This window comes from Neopelma chrysocephalum, unplaced genomic scaffold, assembly GCF_003984885.1.
Source record: "Neopelma chrysocephalum unplaced genomic scaffold, ASM398488v2 Primary Assembly neopelma1_23, whole genome shotgun sequence".
NCBI lineage: Eukaryota > Metazoa > Chordata > Aves > Passeriformes > Pipridae > Neopelma > Neopelma chrysocephalum.
The window spans coordinates 2,880,864-2,896,616 of record NW_020897691.1 but is presented as its reverse complement, the minus strand read 5'-3'; the positions used below and the strand labels follow the sequence as shown (position 1 = coordinate 2,896,616).

Sequence of the window (15,753 nt, the reverse complement as noted above, 5' to 3'; positions counted from 1 at the left end):
ACTGTGTGGCTACCTAAAGGCATGGCTATAGCCAGGATTCAATTTTACCTGTCCTGGAAAGATAGCTCAGAGACTGCTCATAACTCTAGGTGCTTTGGGAAGGGCATTTGGTTTACTCTTTTCAGCGAATCACACCGTGAACTCTCTCCTGCACTTAGAACGATTTATTCTGAAATGGTACGAGCAAGGGTTCCTCTGATAGCCACCCATTCAGGCATGCTAGCAGTTGTAGTAGCCTGACTTTGCAATGAAAGTTACAGAAATTTGTAAGGGGACTCATTGTTGCTTTATCAGAGTACTTCTGTAGGTTACAGTCCTTGTAATGTACCTATAGCAATGGCTATAGGCCTGTTGCTTTTTCTGTATGGTGATTCTGGGTGTTCTACTCACGTCCAGAGGGAGAAGAGATATGGGTATGTGACAGAAAAGAGAAATCTTAAGATTTGGAATGATACTAGAGATGTAATTGCGAGGAGGTATCTCCATGAAGTTTGAGAGTCTGACTGAATGCGAACATTTAAGGAAGTGACTCTATTCGGTCAAGTCCTTGTACTGTGGTTATTTTACAGAGCTTTACGCTTTTCCTTTTGTTTAATGAAATAGCACTAAAATCTAAACCAAAAGTAACCTTCCCTCCTCCCCCTCCAGTAAGTAAATAAATAAAAAATCTACCCTTTATAATTTTGTTCCAGACAGCACAAAAGGGACAGATAACATTAAGTAGTGGTATTCAAGATTTCCTTTGTTTTCTGCAGGCTTCTGTGTTTTTGCATCTTTGATTCCCACTTCTCTATGAAAATAACAGGCATAAATGTTTCCTAAAAATGTATCAGCAGCTTATTCTGATCTCTGTGTGTTTGGGATGTGTCCTCTATCAAGTGTTTGAGGGGGAAGAAGTAATTTTAATAATCTATGTAATATTTCTCATGATATATCGCTTCAAAGAGAGGCAGAATCCCTATTCCAGAGAGATAGATCTAATGCCATTTAAGGTCTAATAACATCTAGAATGAAACTATTTTATCCTTTGATAAGTTACCTGTAAATGTTCACAGAGTTCTGTATTCTAATTTGTCATTTTCTGCTGCAGAAGAGTAAGTACTGATGAAGCGATGAATCCTTATAAAGTCTTTTTGTGGCATGCTATCTTTAATGAGAATCTTGCAGTCTGCAGCCGGGATCTGGATAATATATTACTTGTGACTAAGCATTATGGAAACTTTCAAATTTACTTAAGGTCTAAGACTTCAAAGCTTTTAACTCTGTATGTGATTGTTACGTTAGTTGATTATAGACAGAACTTGGGCATCCAGCACAGAAATGTCCCAACTCCTTGGTGAAGGATAGCTGAGAAAGGGAGAGCTTGGGCAGTTGTCATCTGGAAGGAGGCATGGCAGGACTCCAGCCTTTCGCCTGAACTTTCCATTTGTGTCAAGCAAGAAGGAAAATAGCTCAGGCCTCTTACAGCTTGGAGTGTTGCAACAGAGGGGCTGTAGTGGAAACACTGGAAGTCTAGGAACTAATTACAGGAGCACTTCTGCAGTCTGTTCTGCAAAAAATTTGGAGGAGCAGAGGTACCATTATGCTTTGGTACAAGTGTAAAGGAGTGAGGAGAAAAGAATTGAAACTCCTGCAGCTGAAAAGTCCCTGTCTTTGGAAACTGATTTGAATATAAAACAACGCTCTATAACAATAATTCTCAAAAGAAAAGTTGGAGTAATTTAATAGACCATTTCTACTATAAAGCAAGGGAAAAACTGAGGGAGATGCAGAATTGCCATCCCAGGACAGAGAGGAAGTCTGTATACAGACCCTGGCTTAAAGTTTACTGTACCCTGAGATGCGTTGGGCCAGCCATGATTTGTTGCCAATCCATGGGTCCCTTCACCTCCTGAGGCTCTGCAGCCACCTGCTTTGGGCCACCCCACACTGCCCCAGGGTGCCACTGCCTCTTCCCCAGAGGCCCTGTGGCTCAAGAGTTGCTTGGCACAGCTGCTTTGTGTGAGGGGCTGAATGTATCCAGGAGAGGGCAAGAGAACTACAACCAATAAAAGGAAGCCTGGAGCCTGCTTTTCACATGCTCATAGTAGAAAACAGTAACTTCTTGCCTCTCCTAACTCTGAAAAGTTCGGCTGACAGGTACAAATGGTGCTCTCTCCCATCCTTTTTCCATTCCTCGCCTCTGCTGCAGTCCTTTTCATCAGTCAAATTCTTGCAACAATGCACTTAAAACATAAAGAGCAAAACTTTGTCATTTAACTCCTGTTCAGTCTCCCTGCTCTATATTTTTTAGATTATATTAATAAGCAAATAGTCTCTTCCATGCATACTTTCCTTTCCTCTCTGTGTTGTGTTGTATGTGTAACTTTTCTTCCAAGCCTAGCTGTGATCTTCAGCAGGCTCTCTCTGGAATTCCAGAGATGAAAAGCCTATGCCAGGCAGCCAAGCACCATATCTGTCTTTCAGAAACTATTTCAATTGAAAAGGGAAAGTGGCTTTTCTTCTACAGCCTGTGTGTCATCTCCTAAAACCCTTCCTCCTTGAGGCCTTTGCCTTTCATGTCATTGAGATTGTTAGTTGATTTCTGATGCCTATTCTATTAATCCATGCACCTTGTCACTTTTGTGGGGTGTCCAGGCACTTTTCTACTGTGACATCCAAGCTGACTTTCAGCTGGATGCCATCCCTGACTTTCATTTTTTTCTCTGTATAGTTGTAGAGCTGTGCCAGACAGCTCAGATATTTTTATTGTAATTAAGCGTAGAAGGGAGGATACTGGTAGGATAGATCTAGAACAATCTTTCTGACAATTTATTCAGACATCTAGACACAGTGGTCCTGGATCTTTCTCTAAATAATTTTTTGAGTCAGTTGTTAAAATAAAATATTTTATTTTTTGTTTAAAACATTGGCTATTGTATTATTGTGGATTTTTAAATTACTTTCTAGGCTGTTAAGCGCTATACTTTGTGCTGACTTTGTCTTCCATCATATCGGTATTTTATTGGGTTTTATTGTGTTCTTACTAGTTGTATATGCAGTTCATTTTGCTAGTGTAACAAGCTTTAACAGTGGTATACAAAAGATAATTAGTAACGTTTGCCCTTACAATTATAATTGTAATATTTATTTATAATAAGTGCATGTAGTAACAGAGAACCCCAGTCAGCAAGTCAGGAGGTACTCTCTGACCCTGAAAAGTGAATATGACTGAAACTCAGTAATACTTTCTGCATTGCACTGATAATATGCACCAGGATTATTTTTAAGAAAAGAAAAATATGTTGACTTTTTGCTTGGCAAAGGTAATCTCAGAAGTACCCAAGCATACTCATCTTTTCTCCTGAGAGGGCTTTCCATCCTCCTAGGTGTGGATGTTACAAGAAATAACTCACCAAAACATTCTCTTTAGGCAATGACAATGAATTATAACATTGGACTGTTCAAAGTATTGCATCTCTGATCCTGAAATGAGTGTACAGATGAATCAATAAAATGCTGGATCATATTAATAATTTATCATAGAGATAATTATGCAGGAAGTAAAAGGGACAGAGATGGCCATAGTCAACTTGCATCATTTCTGAGCATTAAGAGGTGTATTATATGTTTGATATGGGTTCTTAATTCTGCTTAGAAACATTGGTCTGTAACTATGCAGAACACTTTAGAGAACTATTAACACAGCCCATAGAACACTGAGAGACTAGTTATTAAAGATCTGAGCATCAGGGAGAAATAGTGCAAATTTAAAAGTTTTAGTTGGACTGAAGAGTACAGTTTAATTAAAAAAAACAAATAATTGTAAAAGTCACTTAACATTATCAATCAACCTTGTCAGTATCTTACACTTTTTCACCAGTATATTTTCTATTCCCAGAAATCACATTTGGAGGATCAGAATACTGAGCACAGAACAAGATTCTTCTTTCTAGAAAGGTAGTGCAGGCTTTCTGCTAGCTTCCACAGATCCAGATTTCATTCTGACATCTTTGTGCAGACTGAAAAATAAGGTATCAATAAAAAGTCCTGTTATGTGTATAAAATATCCTTCTTGCATTCTAAGTGAGCATGAGAATCATTCACAGATTAAAGCCAGGAGTGGTGGTTGAAATTATACAAATTTTCATGCTGTAGCAATATCCTCAGTTGATTTCAGCTGGACCAGAGATACTTTCCCCATGCCCACTGGAAAACATTTGAGACTCCCCTTTCTCCCTGTCATAGCTAGTTTTGAGCTTTAAACTTGGTGGTGATAAATCTAGCTAAACATCATATTGTCCAACCTTTTTGGAAGCAAAGCACCTTGCACATCGTGTCTATGCTAAGTGCTGTCACTGAGATGACAGGATTGATTATTTTTTTTTTTTGGAAGAAACTGTACAAACCAACCACTTTGCCCATTTTTTTTTAATTGAACATATAAGATTAGGCTGACCAAGGAAGGTGAGGATAGTCTTTTAACTTTTTATTTTTAGATGCTTGTTCTTTTTTGATTGCCTATATAGTGAAAATAATTTATCTAGGGAAATTACCCACAGTAACAAAATTAAACTTATGTGGCAAGTCCCAGTCACTTAGTCTGTCCTTTCTCATTTAAGGTCAAAAACCAGGCGGGTTAGTATCACTTACTTTTTCGTTTTCATTACGGCTCATGTTTCCCAGTGTTCTTTGTCATGTTTTAAAATCAGTCACTGGAAGAAATGTGGCCTAATTTCTTCAAGCCTTGCTGAAGCCTTGAGACTGAACTTAGGTTTTTCTTGCATGGAATTGAACTTGATACAATAGCAACAGTCAGCAGGCTCTGCAGACACATTTTTCCTACAAGATCTCATTGGAGACCTAGTAATGATTTATTGGGGCAACCCTCCATCCTGCATGCAAAAGAGAACAAGGATGCATAATTACCTTCAGCTGTGGCCCATACACACCCTCGCCTTACTTTTCTCTATGCTCCCTTCCCTTTCCTGGGTACTTCCATCATATCACACCAAGTAGCTGTACTGGGCTGCTCCAGAGGCTGGTGGCTGTGAACCATCAGAAGGTGAAGTGCTTATGGCTGGGCTATAAATCCTGACTAATCCCATGCATCTGAGGGACTAAAGATGAATTTTAAACCAGGGTTTGTACCCAGACTTTTTCTCTATCCTAGACAGTGATTTTTCATCTCCCTTGTAATTCTCCTTACTACATAGTAGAAATTCTCTATTAGTTTCCTCAGAATTTGCTTTTGAGAATTAATGCTTATGGAATGTTGTTAAATATGCAAAGAAGTACAAGACAAAGCTTTCTGTTACTTCCACTGCATGCCATCACCAGCCTTTTAATAGTTAATATAAACCATTTTCATTTGAGTGGCTTTTGTTTCTTTGAGAAGAAAGTTTATTGTATCTTCCTGAAGAGGTTAGGAAGTTAGGGTTATTGTCACAAACTTTTTTTTTAATCTTTGGCTTAAAGGATGAAAGCTTCATCTTATGTGGAGAGATTCTAATGTAGATAAGCAGACTTTTGAAGTATAATAGGCATTTAAAGTGAGATTTAAAAATGCTTTACCACTATAAAGAGCTGCTCTGATGGAATCATGGAAATACGGGATCGAGAGAATCCCTCCTCTTTTATGTAATATCCTTAGTCTGAGCTATTTGCATGTATTTTATAAGAAATAATTGAATTTGTCACTGTAAGTAATGTTCCCTTAGACATATAATAAAGCAGTCTCTTTGAAGAACAGGAATCAAAGCAGTCAGTTTGAAGCTCTGTGCTCAGGGACATAAATGCTGACTTATGCCTTGTTTAGGTTAGGCTGCATGGCCTCCTCTTAGCCAATCAGCATGGTAGGAGGGAGGGTATGTGCTGGCCAGGGAAGAGTCCTTTTTCCATTTAAAATTCCCCAGCCCCAAACTTCTCTCCCAAATGGACATCCCTTACTGTCCGTGCTCATGGCTGAGTTTATTGTTAACAAAGACAAGGTTCATCCCCATTCACAGCTCTAAAAAAAGTCTCTCTTAGGCCTTAAGACAAGTGATGCATGTGCTCTCCTGAATGAGAGTGGAGGCTTCTGGAGTGGCTGCTCTCTGGGCTCACATTGAGCCGGCAGCTTTGGTCAGGAGGGGATGGGAAAACTGGGGCGGGGGGACACAGAAACCCTTTGGTGCTGGCTGATGTGCTGCTTGCAGCACTTACTGCTCCACTGCTGGCACCAGCTGTTTTGTGCCACACCACTTACACGTGTCTCTCTGGAGACACGTCTTCATGCCCCTGGAGACAAATAACATTTCTAAGCTTTTTTTTTGTGTACTCCCCCTCTTTCCCCCACCTCACCCCACCCCCTGCCTTCCCTTTTTTGTTTGCTTTACACTGTGAGCATGAAGCATTGTTGAAAAAATTCTGCTGGATGGGAACCCAAACATACCATACAGGACAAGCTTTTGAAGAGATGAGAGCTTTCCTAACATGGTAGTCAGGGGTAGTTTAAGGAAGTGACAGTTCTCTTTGATGTCCTGGGCTCCATATATTTAAGGACAGTGTTGCAGAAAATGAATAGAAGGCCAGTAGTATTATACTTCATTCTGAAATCGTTAGCTGTGTAAAGAAAACTTTGAAACTCTAAGATTTAGGAAAGATAAATGTTCATGCCTCAGGAGAGAGATTATGAGTTCCAAGAAGCTGAAATCAGATCATCTAGTTCCTCCTCCCTCCTGTGAGCATGGACACCTTCCACTAGACCAGGTTACTCACACCTCCATCCGTGAACACTTCCAGGGATGGAGCATCAACAACTTCTCTGAGCAACCTGTACCAGTGCCTTATCAGTCTCACAGTGAAGAATTTCTTTCCCATATCTAATCTGAACCTACTCTCTTTCTGTTTAGTCATTCCCCCTTGTTCTGTCATTACATGCCCCGTAAAAGGCCCTCTCCATCTTTCTTGTAGGCTCCCTTTAGGTACTGGAAGGCTGCTCTAAGGTTCCCCTGGAGCCTTCTGTTCTCCAGGCTAATGAACCACAACTCTGTCAGCCTTTCCTCGCAGGAGAGGTGCTTCAGCCCTCTGATCATCTTTGTGACCTTCCTTTGGACTTGCTCCAGCAGGTCAACGTTTTTCTTGTGTTGGGAGCTCCAGACCTGGATGCAGTACTCCAAATGAGGTCTCACAAGAGCAGAGTAGAGGGGAAAAAAATCACCTCCTTCAATGTACTGGTCACTTCTCTTCTGGTGCAGCTCAGACTTCAATTGGCTTTCTGGGCTGCAAGCACATGTTGCCAGGTCATGTTGAGTTTCTCATCTGCCTATACCTGCGTGTCATTTTATCTTTTGTCCTAATTCAGTCAAGGACATGTCTTCTTTGGGTTGCTGGGAAGGTTTCAATTAGAAACATGTTGAACTGATTCACAGTAGTTGGAAATAATTGAAAACTACATTTTCGCAGTGATTTCTAAAGAAGGCAAGATGTTTACTGTTATGGTCCCTCTCCATCTTCCCTGCCCTTTACCATAGGTATTTGAATGCTGAAAGGTAATGTCTGATGGATAGCATTTCAAATCCAGTTGTGTGCACTTCATTGCAACATTTTGCAATCTTTAGAAAACATTTTAGCAATTAATTTTGCAATGGCTAATTCAGGAGGAACTGAGTTGAGCAGAGGTGATGATTTCATCTCAGGTCTGCCTGTTTCAAGCTGCATTTCCAGGAAAGGAAAGAAATACCATGGTCCCTGCTTTGATACCAAAACTGTAGCTGTTTTCAAATTGTCTGTTTAGGTATTATTATCATAGCTGATTTTTATCACTTTAGCTGATAAGAAGAACTGTAATTAAAATAGTTCATGATCTTTGAAGTAATTGATATTTTGTTACTTTGTTTTCTTAAGAAACCCTCATTTTTTGTATGTTAAGGCCATTAGTACTTTTTTCATTTCAAGAAAAGTGATCTGTTCCTCACTAGAAGGGCTGAGGAAGTGGCTTAAAATGTTTCAGAAGAACCAGCAGCTTTTCCAGACCTCTGAGTCTGACAGTGCTGATATGTGTGCATTCTCAGTGAAATGCTCTTTTCAGCAATGATAGTGTAAGGCATGCAAACCACAGAAGTCACATTAAACTATAAAAATGAGTCTTGCTACAACTCCTATAATGCTTGTGCTGCCTTGATGGGAAAGAAAGAATTTTCATCTTAGATCATCTACCAGTAGCTCTGTAAAAGAAATACAGGGTGACAAGGCTAGCTGAGTGTTGAAGATAACCATCTTCATCTCTACTCTGTTTAACAGTCTTATTTCAGTGGGGTTATACCAGTGTAATTCTGGGGTAGTGAAATGGGGAATCTGTCCCCAACCACAGTTAGTTGTTCAAGCAGTTCTCTGCCTTCTTGTTCGTTACAAATGTACTATAACATCTACTTGGTGATGATGCTAATTAGAAAGTTTATTGGCTCCCTTCATGGGCTCTGTGTAGCACACTAAATTTTTCTGCTGTATGAAAGGCCAAATCTTTGTAAGCACAGGCAACATATGGGTGTACATAGGGTTTCCTTGCAACCTATCCCAGCATTTTCCACAGATCATAGAATCACAGAATGGTTTGGGTTAGAAAGGATCTTCAAAGACCACCTAGTCCAACTTCCCTGCCATGAACAGGGAGAACTTTCACTAGGTCAGGTTGCTGAGAGCTCAATCGAACCTGACTTTGAACATTTTGAATGATGTCTCATTCAAGAGTCTCTCAGGAGAGCAGGAGATGGAAGGACCCACTTGCCTGATAGACACCTTTGGAGTAAGCAGGAAAGAGAAAGGTAGATATAAAAGGATGTAGTGAAATCAAAACACCTCACTGTAGTATTAGTGTTAGTTGTGGTCATCAAGCTACGGGCTATGCTGAGGTGCCTCCCTTTTGTTCTGATTTGTAATTTGATTTGGGAGCATGTCTGAGTAAGAACTTTGTACTGATCCAGGAGCTGCCTTCATTCACCGTAATAGTACCCATGAGATGTAGCTGAGTCACCAAGTGGAGTTATTTTTTCTAACGCACATCTGTGTTTTATTTAATTATAAAGTCCAGATCCTCCTGCTTTTTGTTACAGGCTTTTTATCTTACTCTGGTCATGTCAAAATCAATTTGTAATTCTGTGGTGTACACATGAAATTAGTTTTAATTTGCTATGTGTTTCCAAGGGTGACTGACATTTAATATTTTCTTCCGAGGGTCTCATTAGTACTGTGTACCCATAATCTATTCTATGGGTGTAATGACAGAGGGTAAGTGAGCTATTGAACAGCATCCATCTGTCCACTTAGCGAATGGCCAGAGGGAAATACACGGAGAAAATAGATGGATAATTGCCAGCATTTGTGTATTATGCAGCTCAGAAAAGTTAAATACAGTACTGTGGGTTTGCTGTGAACTTCAAGGACTTTGGCCCTTCATGACCCAGAAGATGCTTCTTAGCAGTAATTTGTATGTGCCAAGCGATGAGGAAACATGGCAAAACCTGTAGAGGCAGAACTTATTTTCAAGCACAAGAGCAATTGCTGCATGGTCAAAGCAGCAATGTCTTTTATGTCCCTAACTTCAATGTAGCGAAGCAAGTTAATTTTAATCTAGTAACTGCCACCCAATCTTATATCTTGCTGTAGTCCATATGTATGTATGTGGGTACATACCACTTATGGCCATTGACTGGCTTTATTCTTGCTGTCCTGTGAGTGACCTGTCCCAGGGGTTTTGAAGACCTGTATCCTTCTGTAAACCTTGTGTCAACAGAAGCTAGAGAAGAAAGATTATTTTTTCTTCTGTTTTTCATGGGGCCTCTGAAACAGCTGTCTGCTTTGTCTCTAGGCTTTAATGAGCTTGGAGGAAGGGTGGTAAGATAATAAAAAAAAAATCATGCCCAGAAGGCAGGGAAAAGGCAAAGAGAGCAGCACACAGGAGAAGAAGCAAGAGGTGGAAGAGTCCATGAGAAAAAGGAACATAGCAGCAGTAGTGGTGCAGTGTAGCACAAATGAAAATCAACTGGAAGTAGCATTTGTTTATGCCATCAGAAATATTATTAACAAAGGTCTATGAAGTTTTTAAGAAAACCTACCCATTGCTCATGTCCTTGGCTACATCTTTGCCCATGTTCTTTGCCCATGTTCTCACCCTGCAAGGATACTGTAGGTATTACCAGTGCAATTTGAATTAATGAAATTGAGATCTACAGTGGTAATTTGTGAAGAAAGCATGAGTACTGTATTTGGTATTTAAGGAATTAGGGAGGAGTTTATATTTGTCTCCAACTGAAATAAAATTTCCCTGTACTTATTAGCTATAAGTAACAATGTGGCAACTTGCATTTGCAGTTTATAGGGCGTTTTGACTAAAAGTTTGAAGTTGATTGGTTGGAAAGAGGCTTGATACTTAAATTTCATTTAATCTGTTCAGGGAGGGGCTACCACCTTCTTTTGTGTATTTAAATTGCTCTGTACAGTGGTATCCCCACTAACTTAACACATTGTGTTAAATTGAGAGCTTTTTCACTTTGTTAAAACATCATCTGATGTGACTCTATGCTTATTGAGTATTTTTCCATGAGTTTTACTAATGAGATGTAGTGAGTAATTTGCCTTATAATTGCCTTATAATCTGAAAATTACTTCATTGAGGTATTTTGAAAGTCTTTGCTTCTCAACATAGTGAGAATCACCATAGTTTGGTGATTTTTCCCTGGAAGAAAAATTTGTTCTGTATTACTCATCTTATATTCTTATTAAAAATAGACTATTTTGATTGTTTTTATCTGGCAAATCAATGTCTGTTCACTAAAAGAACAGTGATTTCTATTAAATACAAAGTTATAATGCATTAGAAAAAGGCTTTCCTTGTGTCAATATAAACATTTACTTTAAAATATGTTGGGGTTGTTTTCAGTAATGGATCTTCTAACTGTGGAGTAATATAAATACTGAAAAAGAAGGATATACTGGAAAAGAAGCAAAGAAAAATACAATTAAGTGATTATGATAAAACAGAAACCTGTGTGAAAGTAGGTAAGTAGAATGATGACTTATTTATAAAGCAAAGCATTTCAAACCTCACTATCCTGGAGAATTCTTGAGATTTGTTATTTCAGGATATTCACTTTTATCACACTGTGGCTTAATTCACATGAATTGTCTTGGTGATTTTGGTTTTATATGTTTCTTTAGAAAAAAGAAGAAAACCAAAACAACCTGCAGAGTTTTTTTTTTCCTCTAACCTTTCATTGGATTCCTTTTAAAATTCTGTTTTGCTGTTCATATTGTTCTCCACCTCTGTCTGATAAAATTCCCCCATCTCACTCATTGTTGCTGAGGTGCCTATCATAGTGATGCAAGAGTGGGACAGATGGTTAGGGCAGATGAAAGAGCAGATTGTACTGTTAGATTGCACAGTTATTTATGCCAGGGCAAAGGACAAGCAGGGGATTGCTTACCAGAACAACTGCTCTTATCTAGACATTTTACAGTGCTTTTGAAGCTTCATCTGCTGCTTGTAGTGTGTGTCATCACAGAGCCTTTGACTTTCATCAGCCCATGTGACCTGTGGTAGTGCAACATTTTCTCATTTGCAGAAAAGCTACTCTGCACTGCAGAGGGGTTACCTCCGTGTTTCTTATGTTTGGTCCTGCTATGAATGCTTCCTTTTTTCATGTGCATTTCCATGTCCTTTTTTATAGAAAACTTTTAGAGTGATTTTTGATGGTTTTTTTGTTGTTGTTGTTTTGTTTTGTTTTATGCTGACCTCATGTAGAGCTTTTACTTAAATTGTAAAATTATATTAGCATTTATATTTAGATCCATGCATTCATTTACATATTCTATAGAAAATATATATAGATAGGTAGTAAATAACTAGTAATAGTTGCACTCAAAATTTACCCTTATTTTTTTTTATACCATTACAATAATTACTCAGTAGTAGCAAACCATTACTTGTATCCATTTAAATCTTAAAACAAAAAAAACAAACAAACCCAAAAAACCTCCCATACATTCGTCTGAAATTTTTTTAGCAACCAGTGAAAACTGCAAGAGTTTGCCATATATACATGCCATATATATATATGCAACTTTTTCCAATATTTCTTCAATATTCTGCTCCATTTGTATAGGTATTAGTTTTACTTTATGTATAAATATAAGGTTTATATTTTTATAATATTATATATTATAGCTTTATACTTCTTTTAATAAATACAATTTACAATGTTCTATTTATATAATTTATAATCTTTATATTATAATGATTAATATGTCTTTATGTTAAGGAGTGACTTTGTGTCAGGAGATTATTAAAAAGAGAGTGAAAGAACAGTTAAAAGTGTGGGTCTTGTACTCCTGTTCAGGTGCTTATAAAACAAAAGCAAGGACTTATGTCTCTTCCTTTTCGCAGCTTAAAGAATAGGCTAGGCTTTTTGACCTATCTCATTTGCTAATCAGTCACACTCAGCTCCTCTCATGCCTCACATAAGAAAATTATATGGAGGTAGAAAGTTCAGTATTGTATTAGAATCATCTTTCTATATGAGAAATCACATTGGTGTTTTTCGTGTAGCTGGTTTGATTGCATGTGGGAATTGGCCATCTTTATATGTAGCTACTCCCCATTTATATTAATGACATATGAAAGTAGAAAAGAAAAACAACAAAAATGTATGCTTGACATTCAGAAGTTAAAATTTTCTTTTCCTTATGTATGTGTAGTAATTTTATAAGAATATATTCTCTCAAAAACAAGAAATGCCAGTATTGGTATCAGCTTATTTTCCTTTTAGTCTCTCTAATGGCTCTTCTAAGTTATTCTCCCAAATGGCCTAACCCTTTGGAAAAACATGCGAAAGGATGAGAGGATAGAAAGGAGATGTCTGTCTTCAAATTTTGCTTTTCATATAGATGACTGAAATATTGTGGACAGTATATCAGTTACAGAAGAGTATGCTTTAACTTCTGTGCTTCTAAACCTCTTCCATGCCTGAGCTGACTTCAATATAGTTTGGTCACTTTTCCCTGGACCTTCTGGCCTGAACCAAGGCTGCTCACTGCATTTTAGCCTATCACAGCAATTATATCACTTCAGTGTTCAACAGCAATTATATCACTTCAGTGTTCAACTAAGCTTGTCAGAACAGAAGCTTGTGCATGAACATTAAAAAAAGAACAGAGATTTAAGACTCTTTAAACATATGTTTAACATATTCAACCTATTTGCTCATATTGAACATGTTAAGCATTGGCATCTGGCAAGGGGTATCAGTTTTTACAACTGCCTTCTTTGGACTCTAGAGACAATTTCATCTTGCACATTCAGCAGCACTTGCCACTTCCAAAATTGGTGGCGCTGTTGGATATGTGTCTGCAGTATGCGTTTGCATCCCAGAGAGCCAAGCATATTCTGGGCTACATCAAAAGCAGCATGACCAGAAGGTCAAAGGAGGTGATTCTCCCCCACTACTCCTCTCCTGAGACCCCACTTGGAGTGCTGCATCCAACTCTGGGGTCCCCAGCAAAGCAAGGACATTGGCCTGTTGGATTGAGTCCAGAAGAGGGCCACCAAGTTGATTAGAGAGATGGAACACCTCTCCTATGAGGAAAGTCTGGGAGAATTAAGATTGTTCAGCCTGGAAGATAGGGGTGACCTAATTGCAGCCTTCCAGTACCTAAAGGGGGCCTGCAAGAAATCTGGAAAGAGACTTTTTTACAAGGGCATGAAGTGACAGGGTAATGAGGAATGGCTTTAAACTGAAAGTGGGCAGGTTTAGATAGGGTATCAGAAAGAAATTCTTTACTGTGAGGGTGGTGAGGCACTGGAACAGGTTGCCCAGAGAAATTGTGGATGCACCATTCCTGAAAGTGCTCAAGGCTGGGTTGAATAGAGCTCTGAGCAACCTGGTCTAGTGGAAGGTGTCCCTGCTTAGGTGCATGACCAGTTTTTGGTCAAAGAATACACATCACTAAAATAAAGACACGGAGATTCTATCTTTTTAGCTTAAAATAATTTCTTCGTTTTTTTCTTCCAAGTTTTAGAAATAAGTAAAGAAGACTTAGAATGTAAATATGCTGCCTTGCCAAAAAGGAAATCTCATTTCAGTCGAACTGTCTTCCATTGAAGTGGATATTGGTCTTTTCTCATTGTTCCTCAAGTAGTTTTCAGTGGGTGAGTTTATACAAATATAAATTATTTGTATAGTCACATAACTGACACTGCAGTCCAACAGAGTCAAAAGCAAATATTAAATGTAACACAGTCTATTATAGTAAATTCTACTGGGACTATGCATACAAATATCTTGTTTACATTTTCCTACAGAAGAATAATTGTAGGAGTAAGGTGGTTGACAGAAATGAACTGTGTCCTTTCAGTGGCTGCTGGACCTACTGAGAGTTAGTTTAGTTCAGTATGGCACCTTTGGACTAAATCTCATCTGCAGTTTTGTTGATGCTGTGAAACCATCTTATGCATGCGAAGTAGACAGGTGGTGAAACTAAACTGGAAGAAAAACGCAGTTTAGAAGCCAAAATAATAAGTAAAAGACTTGGAGATTCTCTGTATTTCGTGCATTGTAACCTCTTTTTCAAAATGTTACACTTGTGACTGAATCTCTCCACTGAGCGATGAAGCAGAAAACAGTTAGTATGCATCTGCAGTATTAGATTTGGGCCTGAAATAAGTCCAAAGTCAAATGCAGCACATATTCAGTGTTTCTAGGTGGTTATCAGCATATGAAATAGAGATTAAAAAAACAAAGCAGACAAAAAAAAAGGGGGGAAATCCAAACCAAACAAACATTAGTATTAATCTAGCTCCCTTACCTATGATTTGTGGTTTGTTGTGGTTTTTTTTTTTATAATGCTTGACAATATTTTTTTTTATGCTAACATAGCAGAAAGCAGAATTAGCTTTTTTCTCTCTCCAACCCATCTACTCTTTGATGAATGACTGTCAGAATTGATTTTGGTATGGAAAGCAAAATGACTCTTATGGTTTGGTTTTTTTTTGATTGATGGATTAATCTTATGTTAATACTAAGAATGTCCCATTATGAAGCCTTTCACTTTGGAAATATTCTGAAGCTGTAAAAATCTGTATGATTCTCAGTCTTTATTTCTAGGCCTTCAGAGAACTGTTTTCTGGAAACAAACAAAAAATTATGAGACAATTTGAAATTCTTAAATGTTTTGTTATTCCCTTTATTCACTGCCATTGTTTTAAAATTTTAGATTTATTTACTATGAAAACCAATTGTAGGAGCAGTTGTTCCAAGCCTTGTTGTAAGAGAAATAAAAATTGTAATCAGTCTTAAAGCATCTATATCTATTTGGAGACAAAAAACCCTCTTATCTAAGTTTTGATATATAGAGGATTAAAAACTATAAAACCTCTTATCGGAGTTTTGATATAATATATTTGGGATTAGAAATATTTGGCATTATGTTTTGTGGCCTGTTTATCAGCATTTACTAAGGATGCATTATTGGGGTACAACTCCACAGTCTGGGCTTACTTTCAGGCTACAGATTTAAAATGCAAAAAGGTAAATCCTGCAGTGCTTAAATATATTAAATATAAGTAAAAGGACTTTAAAAAGCAGATGAAATTCAGCAAGTCACTTGCTTCTATGGTCTAAATTTTACTTTATTTGGAAAAAAATGCTGTGTATTTGGGAAAGAAAGAAGTCAAAATACTTAAAGGAAGAATCTATGTAGGAGCTATGGCAACATTTTTTCTCTTTTCTAATGAGAAGGATA

General features: G+C 38.0%; 1 protein-coding gene across 3 annotated transcripts in view; it reads left to right on the top strand.

Annotated features, from left to right (window-relative positions):
- Window positions 1–15,753, top strand: part of CHRM3 (cholinergic receptor muscarinic 3) — a 275,139-nt gene that overhangs the window by 104,761 nt on the left and 154,625 nt on the right. The window contains exon 3 of one of the 3 annotated variants that reach the window (XM_027684555.1): window positions 14,026–14,161. The exons of the other annotated variants lie outside the window; for them this stretch is intronic. The gene's annotated coding sequence lies outside the window, so the exon portion shown is untranslated. The remainder of the gene's footprint in view (window positions 1–14,025; window positions 14,162–15,753) is intronic. 3 annotated transcript variants of the gene reach the window in all.